The following is an 11,299-nucleotide window of genomic DNA, read 5'->3' as shown; positions in this document are numbered from 1 at the left end:
CTGGCCTCAGGAAACCCTCCACTTTCACTCCAACCGATGGGATGGTCCCCCCTGAGGTATTGACCTTCGAAAGAGCTGTGCTGAGAACCCTAAAGAACAAACCACCCACCAAATCGTTCAACAATCTCTCTAGTGATGAGAGACGGGCAGCTTCCTCACTTGGCAATGACACCTCCATTGTGATAAAGCAGGCCGACAAGGGGGGAGCCACTGTCATTCTCGATTATGATGACTACGACCAAGAGTGCAGACGTCAATTGTCTAATACTAATCATTATAGACCATTGACTGAGGATCCCACTAACCGTCTCATGACCACCGTGATGTCCCTGGTTATTGAAGCAGAGACCAATGGATGGGTTAGCAAAAAAGAGGCAGAATTCCTGGTGACCACAAACCCTATAACACCGTACTTTTACATCTTACCAAAGATACATAAGGGCATTACCCCTGTTCCAGGACGACCTATTGTGTCGGGTATTGGTTCTATCTTAGAACCCCTCTCCCAGTTCTGCGACGCTTTCCTGCAACCCCTGGTCAAACGCATTCCATCCTACCTTCAGGACACGAGAGATGTGCTTCGCCTCATTAACGATATGGATGCGAGAGAGGACATCGATCTTCTCTTGACACTTGACGTGGAAGCACTTTACACGAACATCCCCCAACAAGCAACACTGGAGTCCGTTGAAGCACTCCTCCGACAAGAGGAGTGGATGTCACCTACACCCATCTCCCTCATCATGGAATTGGCCCATTTGGCACTAACTGAAAACTTTTTCAAATATGAATCGGCCTTATACCATCAGATACGCGGTACATCTATGGGCTCGACCTTTGCGCCGAGCCTAGCCTGCATCTACATGGCATCGTTCGAGGAAAGGTGCATCTACCCCCCGGATGGAAATCCTTTCCGTGAGAACATCACCTGCTGGCGTCGCTACATCGACGACATTCTGGTATTCTGGAAAGGAGACCAGATTACCTGTGAGAAGTTTTGTGTTTGGATTAACCAACAGGACCCGTTCCTCAAGTTTACTGGCACCATGTCAAGTGAAAATATCCCTTATCTCGACCTCACGATTGTGCTGGAACCCACGACAATAAGCACCACCCTCTACAAGAAAGAGACGGACAGGAACAGCCTACTACCATACAACAGCCACCATACTAAGTCCCTTAGGGACAACTTACCATTTGGGCAGTTTCTCCGCCTCCGGAGGAACTGTAGTTCAACTGATGACTATAAACGACAGGCTCGCTCCCTCCAAACCAAACTCCTGGACCGGGGTTACCCCACCCGCCTCCTGAAAGATTCCACAAAAAGAGCTCTTAATAACAATAGAGAGGCCCTTCTCGAGGTGCACCCAAAGATACCAGACGATAAGATCACTTGTGTGACCTCATTCACCAGGAACTCAGTATTTATCAAGAAAACTGTCAATGCCCACTGGGGTATCCTGAACTCTGTAGGACTGGAGATACCACGTCCACGTTTCGCCTTCAAGAGGACGGCAAACCTCAAAGATACTCTTGTACACACTCGCCCCAAGAAGACCACTGTTCACACTACCAAGACTTTGTGGGATCTCCCGCCTGTGACTGGACACTATCGGTGTGGTACATGCGTTGTATGTCCTCAGACCATCCAGGGCAAATCCATTACCCTGAACAACACTTTTACATGGACTTACAGCAAGCATACGAACTGCAACAGCTCCAAGTGCATATATGTCCTGATTTGCCCTTGCAACTGCCTCTATATAGGGATGACCATGCGCCCTGTCAAGCAAAGGATAATGGAACATAACAGTAACATTCGCTGTCATAAATCTCACACCAAACTATATGACCACTGTAAGGAGAAGGAACACCTCCCTGAGAGCATCCGATGGGCTGTTATTGAATCCCTACCACACCTTAATCAACAAGCACTCTTCATGCATGAACAAAGATGGATACATCGCTTGCAGTGTGACACGCTGGGTTTAAATGACGGGGTGCCCTGGACGACTCTCGCCAGATAGTCATGATTCTGGACACATTGTCCACGGTTATTTCCATAGCTGTGCACCCTTGATTGTTACACACTTAACTCTAGTCCAAGATGGCGCTCATACTAACGCGCCCGAGTTGTGTAGTCCTTCTTCTTTACCGTCTGCCTTGTCAACTAGGCTTTCCGTTGCCTAGCAACGAGACGGACACACCCTTAATGTTCGCGCGCTACCTCCCTCTCTTAAACCCGGAAACGATCTGTTCAACCACGCCGGCTGTCCAGACCTTGGTTACCTGTGGGAGGGGTAGGTGCAGAGCAGCTTGCCTGCAGCGACGCTAGAGGTAAGGAGCTGGGCGGGCTTGTTATCGGCTGGTTGCCTTGACGGTTTGCCGACCGCTTTGCATATCCGCAACAACCTCAATCGGCTTTCATACCCTCTCGCACTGGGCACTTGCCTTGTTGTCTTCTTCCCCCATAGGGCTCCCTCATCTCGCTGCTGGCCCCACTTGGATGGCCCGTGAGGTTTTTAGGAAGAAACATTAGGGGTGAGCGCGCTGATTGGCGTACAGATCAACTTTTCTTTACAGAGTGTCAAACCGCGTTCGTCTTCGGTCTTCACTGTGTGGCTCGCTCATTTTGAGCATAAAGATTCGAACCTCCCACGGTTGGTTGACCATTGTTACTCACCACCGCATCTCCTCGAGGGGTTTGATTGTACATACGCCTGGTCACCTGATACAGGCGGTAGCGTTCATTTTTAAGACATGGTTCACTGCAAAAGTAGCACGCAACCACTATTTAGTGCGAGCACCTTCCACGCACTGATCAGAATTAAGTAAATTCTGATTTTCTCTCTCTCCACCGCACAAAAAAACCTGCTGCTTCTATTATCTAGACAAAGCCACTCACTGGGCACGCATGCTTTGGATAGCACGCACATAAAAAACACAGAAAATAAGTCACTTGTAATTGACAGTCAAGGAGCCATTATCTGTGTTTATACTGTTGTTTCTCTTTTCTTTTTCAGTTCCAGAAGGTCCCTCTGTGGAACCATTACGATACGACACTACTTCAGGTCGTATACTGGTGTCCTGACTAATGTTTAAGGAACCAAGTAATTTATGAGCACCCAGGTCCTGATGAATCGCCCTTAGGGCGTGAAACATGTTGACCACTTCTTGCACACAAAGGGTTGAATACGGGTTGGTTCCATTACTTGCCACCCCTTAGTACCCCTTTCTTTTTTACTGAAGCAGGAAGCCTGACCAATAAATTGTTCACCAACAGGACTTCCCTGACTTCTTTTAACTTCACCACCACGCTCACTATTACACTCCCTTTGGCCCCTCACACGCACACACCCGCTGGCCCAGAATTAAAGATCTCCACTAAAAGTGCAGCTTTCATCGCTGCCCGACGGGCATTGCACCGCCAGCCTGCCGAAGGAGCAAGGTACCGATGATGAGGCTGGACAACTATCGACTGGGGCTACAGTTGTGGTCCTGTTGATAGCCTGTGTGAGGTACCTTTTCATTCTGGAATATGGGTCTACACTGCACACTTGAGACCCTTTCTTCACCCCTTGTCTAGATATCACGAGAGAGAATTACAGGTTGAGCCAGACTGCTTGAGCTCTCCCGGGGGAACTCTGTACACCATTTTGTTGTTCATTGTTGTTAGGACGAGTACATTGGACCCCCTTAAAAATCGTCCTACCTCCTTTTCCCCTTCTTTTGATATCACAAGCTCTGAGTCGGCCAGTAGTGTCTGAGCGCCTCCAAGTGGGTTGCGAGAAACTGAGATGAAGTTGGAATGTCCTATCTATATGTCTGTTGAGGCATTTGCCCGAACGTCGACTGATGCATAAAATGCAGACTCCGATCACGCCAGTGAGAATGTGTACACTTTCTTGAGTGCATATGCTGGCCGGTTAGCTCAGTTGGTTAGAGCGTGGTGCTAATAACGCCAAGGTCGCGGGTTCGATCCCCGTACTGGTCACTCCTCTTTTAAGTTTTTCTTGTAGATTTATGAAATGGAAAATCCACGCGGACTGTACAGGAAGTTAAAGGTAGGGTCTTGCAGGGAAGACTTGTTTATTCTGATAAATGGTGTGATGTGCTGGCTGATTGACAATGATTGAACTGGTGTATATTATATGCTGTTAATGCCATGTAATAGTTGCAGGGGGCACGACTCTGTTCAGGGTCCTCCTGGAACAGAAAATAGGCCCAGGCAACACAATTAAGATGGCCCCTTAGTGAACTAGAACTAGAGTGTTTGCAAATTTATTTGATTTAATAGAAAAATCAACAGTACAAATCGGTCCACAAACTGACCTATGAAACCAGCCCTCGGGCACTGCCGCATTACCCTGCAGGTCAGATACTGGCAAACCCTCTCTAAGTCTAACACAGCCTCCATGTTTTCGTGGAACTTTGTTTTTTGGGTAATTCAATTCTTTATTACATTTTAAAAATAATAATCAAGTAACGATCATATAAACAAATGTCTGCACAAAAACAAAAAGTGTCAAAATTCAATAAGAAAGTGCACCCTTTGAAGCGCTGTTTAAATCAGAGTTAACATTTGTTCTCTGGTGAGAAATGTGCGAGCAACATAGTGTCTTTTACATCCTTGCAGAATGATACACGGCATCGAAGAAAACTTTAAACATTTAAAACACTTTCGTATCTGTATGAGATCATCAGGGCTTTACAGATGCAGTATGTGACAATGACCTCTGTGCTGCACAGGTGGGGCGGGTAGGGTAGTCGCGAGAGGTGCAGGAAAGGGCACACGGTTTATGTACATAGACATTCATATGTATCATATACAGTCGGCGCTGTGGCTTAGTTGGTTAAAGCGCCTGTCTAGTAAACAGGAGATCCTGAGTTCGAATCTCAGCAGTGCCTTAATTTTTAAACACATTCGGAACAGCCTACAGAAGAGTTTCAGTCTTAAAATTATCAAAGATAAACTGTCTACTCCCCCCTCCCTCTTGTTGATTTTATTATAATTATCCACAGATACAGAATAATACTGTTAAGAAAGAAACTTAGACGTATTTAATGACTAAATTCCATTACTGTCCCACGGTACAAACACTAATGTCAAGCTCACTAAACTTCTATGAGAAGTGTCATGGATTTTTCAGAATATGAACCTGATTATTAATAATCAGCTGCGGGAGAGGCAAAGGGTTCTAATTTGGCTAGTACACAAACGTTTATACAAAACTAACACAATTATTCAATGTAGATAAAGAGGCTGTTCTCAAGAGTTTAGGTTAAAAAAGCGTGTAAATATTTTTATTTTTATTTCATACAACTGTGCAGGTAGTTTACATTAAAAACACGAATGAATCCAAGTCACAATAAATTTGACAATCAATACAAAATTTGTAAAATATAAAACAAGAATCAAAGAAACAAATGTCGACACGGCGTGTCGGCTTTTTTCAAATATAAAAAGCTGAAACGCCGCGTCGACATTTGTTTCTTTGATTCTTGTTTTATATTTTACAAATTTTGTATTGATTGTCAAAATTATTGCGATTTGTCTTCATTCATGTTTTTAATGTATTGACACACCGAACTACCTGCACAGTTGTAGGAAGACATTTGTTTCCTTGATTCTTGCTATATATCTTACAAATATTGTATTGATTGTCAAATTTATTGTGACATGGATTCATTCATGTTTTAATGTATTGACATACCAAACTACCTGCACAGTTGTATGAAATAAAAATAAAAATATTTACACGCCTTTTTAACCTAAACTCTTGAGAACAGCCTCTTTATCTACATTGAATCATTGTGTTAGTTTTGTATAAACGTTTGTGTACTAGCCAAATTAGAACCCTTTGCCTCTCCCGCAACTGATTCTTAATAATCAGGTTCATATTCTGAAAAATCCATGACACTTCTCATTTAGAAGTTTTGTGAGCTTGACATTAGTGTTTGTACTGTGGGACATTACTTGTTTTTTCTGCTTATTTCCCCTGGTCCCAAACAAACCCAGATATGGGGCCTCCTTATATTTTTTGGTAAATTCCATTACTAACACTGTTACAGGACAGGCAAAAGAGGCTGAAGCTTCACTGACATGAACAGGTACAGCACAAGCAGCTGCAGTGTAAACGTAGCTTCAGAGTACAGATGGTTACAGCACAGGCAGCGGCGTTGCAAGATTCACTTACATGATGAGGCTGTGAGAAGGCCAAAAGTGATGTTCAGGAGCAGAGGGAGTGGTAATAAAATCAGGGTGAAACGGATTCAGTTTTATAAGTAGATTGTGTACACAGCACAAACAAGGCCTTACGGAGAGTGCTGGATACATTTCCAAATGACTCGTTTGGAACAATGGGGCATATGTACAAGCCCTTATCGCCACCATAACGTCACTTTTTCTGACGTTGTTGTGGTGATAGGGGCTAAGCCTTATTTAAAAGCCAGCATTAAGCCACTTAACGTGACTTAAGGCTGCCTTGTAAATAAGGCCCCCTTTCACGCTATGGCTAGCGTGAAAGGGGTGGGCAGTGGGTGTTCCACCGCAACATCCATTGATTTTGATGTTCCCCCTATGTACAAGGGCAGCGTACATAGGAGGCAGCGCCAAATTGAGACCAGGGAAAACCTGGTCTTAACTTGGCGAAACAAGGAGAACTGCATTATTTCTCCTCTTTTTTGCTTTTTCCAAAAAGCAAACTGGCATGGATTGTTTATGTACAGGAAGGTCCCCCTTCCTGTACATAAATAATCTGTAAAAAAATGCCATTTTGTGATTTTCATGTGTGCTGCATGAAGCAGCATGCCAAAAAGTGACAAAATGCAATACTAACAAAGGGGATTGATTCTGTTAAGGAATGTTCAGAGGCTGGAATCCAAATACATACATGCAACAAACAAATTACCTCTGACACCATAAATTAGACAAACGTGTCTTTTCCAATACGATTTTTTAAATTAACGTCGGGATATATGCATCTATATTTTTCTAATTTTTCTCCTTTAATTTGCAAAACAACAGTACCCATCATCGGGCAAGTTAGACCCAAATCTTCTCAATATATACAATTAAACACTGAAAACACTTTTTGTTTCCAAAAGACAATGTGTCCGACAATTATGTACAGTGAAAAACTTTAACATATAGTGCTTTGTACATTCGAAAAAGTGCATCAAACCCATAAATATTATTCAGAGGTACATATGCAAAAAAGACCTTTACGTCCAGGAAGACAGTCCTATTAATTTGTAGACAAAGGCAAGGGCAGGTTGCTATATTCTGCTGTCCTCATTCTTTTTACTGCTTTTATCGCCAAAAGAGAGGTCGGAAAAATTTCTCAGAATACAAGAAAAAGACCCTAGGCTAGGGGCAGGTTTGGTCCAATTTTGGACCTGATTTCAGGTCGGTTCAACTGAGAACCTCTCTCAAAGCGGGCCAACGCTTTTCGATCTTCTGTGTTGCACTTCTTTTGATGAAAGTCTTCGTCAGGGAAGGTACATTTTCAAAACAGGACTTGTGTACCTTAATGCTTTGTGTGGGGCCACATGGCAAACAATTGTGGAGTCCTTATACTTCTTGACTGTGGCGTAGGCTTATTTACTTGTTTTTCTCCCCGGCCCATTTTTTAGCTTGGGCTGGGCTTCATCCACCCTCAGGTCTCTTCGGGCAGTTGTCGGTGTGGCGCTGTGAACTCAAAGCGTCCTGTACTGCCTTCGCTCGCACGTCTCTCCTGCTGCTTTCCGGTATCTTCTGCAGCTCGGCCGTTCTTCTTGTGACAAAATGGCATTTTAGGAGTCTTTATGTGCAGGAAGGGACACCTTCCGGCACATAAACAATCCTCCCCTACACACAGACTCCCTTGCAACATGTTGCAAGGGTACCTGCGTTTGCACTGCACTAAGTATAGCTCCAGCGCAGGGAGATCGCAGGCTGTACCATATCCTTGTAAATATTGTTCAGCCTTGTGTTTTTGAAGTGGTGGAGTGAGGCGTTAATCCATGACGGCTAACACCTCACTCCGCAACTTTCTCGTACATGTGACCCTATGTGTCTTTACCTTGCTGCCTCATCTGGACAGTTGCTGCCCACTTCAGAGACTAGTCGAGCATACCGCAACCGAAACTTGGAGCTTCTCTGAAGGGTTGTCTCTAGTTCTGCAGACTCTACCTGGAGTATTGTGTCAAGTACTCAAAGTTCCATCTGGGTTTCTGGTAACATTTTAAAAATATCACCAGGAGCAAGGATACTACTTTTGAAAACCACGTCTGGCAAATTGTCTCCTGATCTGGTGTCCGCCTGTAGTGAAGGTGTCTGGTACTGAAGGCTACATCTGGAGTATTGAGTTGATTCTCAAAGTCAGTCAGTCAGTCAGTCAGTCAAAGTCACAACTGGCATTTTGTATCCAATTCTAATGGAAACATCTGAAGTTTTTTCTCAGGGGTGGGTGATAAATTCTGCTCCACTGGTGGAGTTTTGGTCACTCTGTGTTACACTTGTAATGCATAATTCTGGCAAAACGCTGCCAACGCCATGTGATGGAGGTTTTTCTCCCACGCTGGTCGCCAGTGGTATGTTGGCGAGCAAGAATTTGCATCTCCTTGCACAATTTTTGAGCGCTCAATAAGATTTAAATTAAAGTACTATTACTTGGTGTGATCTCCCAACCACCCCAACTAATAAACCACATTCTCACAGATAAGTATATCTGGAAAGGAGTAAAACCAAGAATGCACCTACCCTAGCCTACAGTCACCCAAGATAGAGAGATCTGGCTATCCCCTATGTGAAACAATACCACCGAGTCGAAGGTAAACTTCTATTTACCATTCTTAATAGCGTGGATAGAGACGCTCGCCCCATTAAGGGTGCAGTTTTTTTTCCTGAAGAAAGTGACAGTAACTGTTTATTTAGAGATTCATTTTTTTTAATTTTTAGATGCATTTCAATTGAACGAACATTATTTTCTGACTTTCCACTCTGTTTTTAATAAAGTAGTACCGGTCGGATACACAGGCTGTGGGTGGAGGGTATATTGTGTAGTGGATGGATTGCTGGGGGTGTCCCAGCACACGCCAGATCTAATTCTGAATTAAGCTCTGGGCTTTGTGCATCGGAGTTAAGTAACCTCGGCGAGTCCAGGGAACTTGTCAGAGTCAGTAACCTGTATATTATACCTGTAGTCATCATTATGAGGTTTACAGGTCAGATTGGTGAGCCGGGCACTTGGGCAATGGGCCGGTATCTGAGTTGCAGCTGTGGCACACTCTTTTGTGCAGCGTAGTGGCCAATTTGGTCTGTATCTGTGCTGTTCAGATGCTGCCAGCGACCCAATAGGGGCCTGAGCGGCCTTTCTGGTGGCAGATGGGTTTCTATTACCTCCTTTTTTTGCCAGCGGAGCGAAGGTGTCATTCCTAGTCTCTTGCTGGGCCGGTCCATTAATGTATGCAGACTAGGCTGGGGTCCTGAGCAGAAGTGGCCTCACGCACATTCAGGTGTGGTCACCTTTGAGAACTAATCCGTGCATGAAGAGTCCTAGGAACATTTCCATTCATGTTTTTTTATCTGAGTGAAGTTAAGAAAACACGCCTCTCATAGGGACCCTCCCCTTCATTTATTATAGCCTATACCGGCTATTAAAGGCCCGCTGAATCGTTGAAGGCCCGAGCCGAAGACAAGGGACTTTAACGAGACATCGGGACTTTAATTGCCGGTAAAGCCCTGCTACGAAGGGCTATAAGGCTATTAGAACATTCTGCCACTAGAGGGCAGAATGGTATAACAAATTAAACAAAGGGTTCTCGAAGCTTGAGGGGATATAAATCCCCTCGAGCTTCGAGAAGCCTTTGTAGAACATTGGAATGTTGCTCTGCGGGCCTTTACCGGCCCGTAGAAGCAGGGAGCACTCCATTGTCTGCAATGGAGCTCCCAACATTCCAATGTTCTAATAATACTTAAAACATTTTAGCAGTGCTTTGTGACAAGGTGCGGTCTGCAAATGTGGGCCGCTTTCTTAGAGTGCCCCAGCTTATTTTTTATCCCAATCCAACCTTGGCCATGTTAGATATTAATGTACCCCCGTCTGGTGCACTTGATCTCTGCCTCCTCTCGCTGATGGTTCATCAGCGTGAAGTCTTGTCAGCTCTTACCACAAATGCCCATTGCCTGACCTTTGTCATCTCTGTCTGTTCTAATCATTATATGGGTATCCAGAGTGGAGAAACAGAACAGCTCTCTACTCGCTGCCCAGCATCTCTAACAGCCACCAGCAATAGGCACTCTTGAATATTGCCTGGGCTGATGACATTAGCTAAAGTTTTTTACATGTATCGTGACGTCATTCGCCTGCTAGTCCCTTTAAACCATTGATGTTATACTGTATCGAACCTTTGTTTCTGACAGGCCTAGGTTTAGTCTTGGTGCTTTACATATATTGTTTTAGCGTTAGAAACAGGTGAGGGTCGTGTACCTGTGCGCTCCGATGTGCACAGGTAGCATGAAGAATTTTTGGTTCACGTGTAAAACATTCTATAATACTGTGAGTTTCCTGGCAGCTCTCTGCATATGAAGCATGGTGCTGCCTTATACATGGGCTCTGCTCTTTTTAGTTGCATGCATGTCCTTGGGATTAAGTACCACAATATATATTAAATTGAAATATGTGCATTGTGAGTGGCTCTTCCCTAACTATGTCTAATCAATTGGATCCTAGTCAGTATATCAAGCATTGGTGGTTCAGTGGTAGAATTCTCGCCTGCCACGCGGGAGGCCCGGGTTCGATTCCCGGCCAATGCAGATTACTTTTTTCATACTTGTCTCAATTTTTTTATTGGGAAGTGTTAGAAAATGCCATACAATTTTAACATCAAGGCGGACTAAATAATTCAAATTATGCTACATGTATGCTCCCTGTTTCTATGACAGATTTATTTGTCGCATGAAATACTTCTTCGGAGCCGTCTCCAAAAACCCCTACTTCATGCCACGTCTTTATGGTGAAAAGCGCTCTGCAGCAACCGAGCTTATTTGTATCTGCCCAACACGGCTATACACGATTTTAGAAAAAAAGCAATAATCTAAAGCTTTATATAAAACGTGCGATGTCTCGGCAACAGTGCTTAGACACATGATAGAGGACCCAAGGCACTAAGCCCAGAGAGATCTGCTGTCACAGTGTCATGTCCCGAGCCTCAGCTCCTCCCCACTCACCACCACTTCTTAATAACTGAGTTTATGTAGGAAACTATGGGACAGATTTACAGGCCCCTTGCGCCACTTTTGCGCCATTTTTAGCAT

The 11,299-nt window shown here is 44.3% G+C and overlaps 3 non-coding genes across 3 annotated transcripts; all 3 read left to right on the top strand.

Annotated features, from left to right (window-relative positions):
• Positions 1-3,920: 3,920 nt before the first annotated feature.
• TRNAI-AAU (transfer RNA isoleucine (anticodon AAU)) lies at positions 3,921-3,994 on the top strand. The gene has a single exon. It is a non-coding gene; the product is annotated as a tRNA-Ile (tRNA).
• An 840-nt stretch (positions 3,995-4,834) lies between these two features.
• Positions 4,835-4,908, top strand: TRNAT-AGU (transfer RNA threonine (anticodon AGU)). The gene has a single exon. It is a non-coding gene; the product is annotated as a tRNA-Thr (tRNA).
• A 5,819-nt stretch (positions 4,909-10,727) lies between these two features.
• On the top strand, positions 10,728-10,798 carry TRNAG-GCC (transfer RNA glycine (anticodon GCC)). The gene has a single exon. It is a non-coding gene; the product is annotated as a tRNA-Gly (tRNA).
• The last annotated feature ends 501 nt before the right edge of the window (positions 10,799-11,299 follow it).

The sequence above is a fragment of the Lissotriton vulgaris genome, chromosome 12 (assembly GCF_964263255.1).
Source record: "Lissotriton vulgaris chromosome 12, aLisVul1.2, whole genome shotgun sequence".
Classification (NCBI taxonomy): Eukaryota; Metazoa; Chordata; class Amphibia; order Caudata; family Salamandridae; genus Lissotriton; species Lissotriton vulgaris.
Note: the sequence above shows the minus strand (reverse complement) of the source record. Positions and strands in the feature narration are given on the sequence as shown.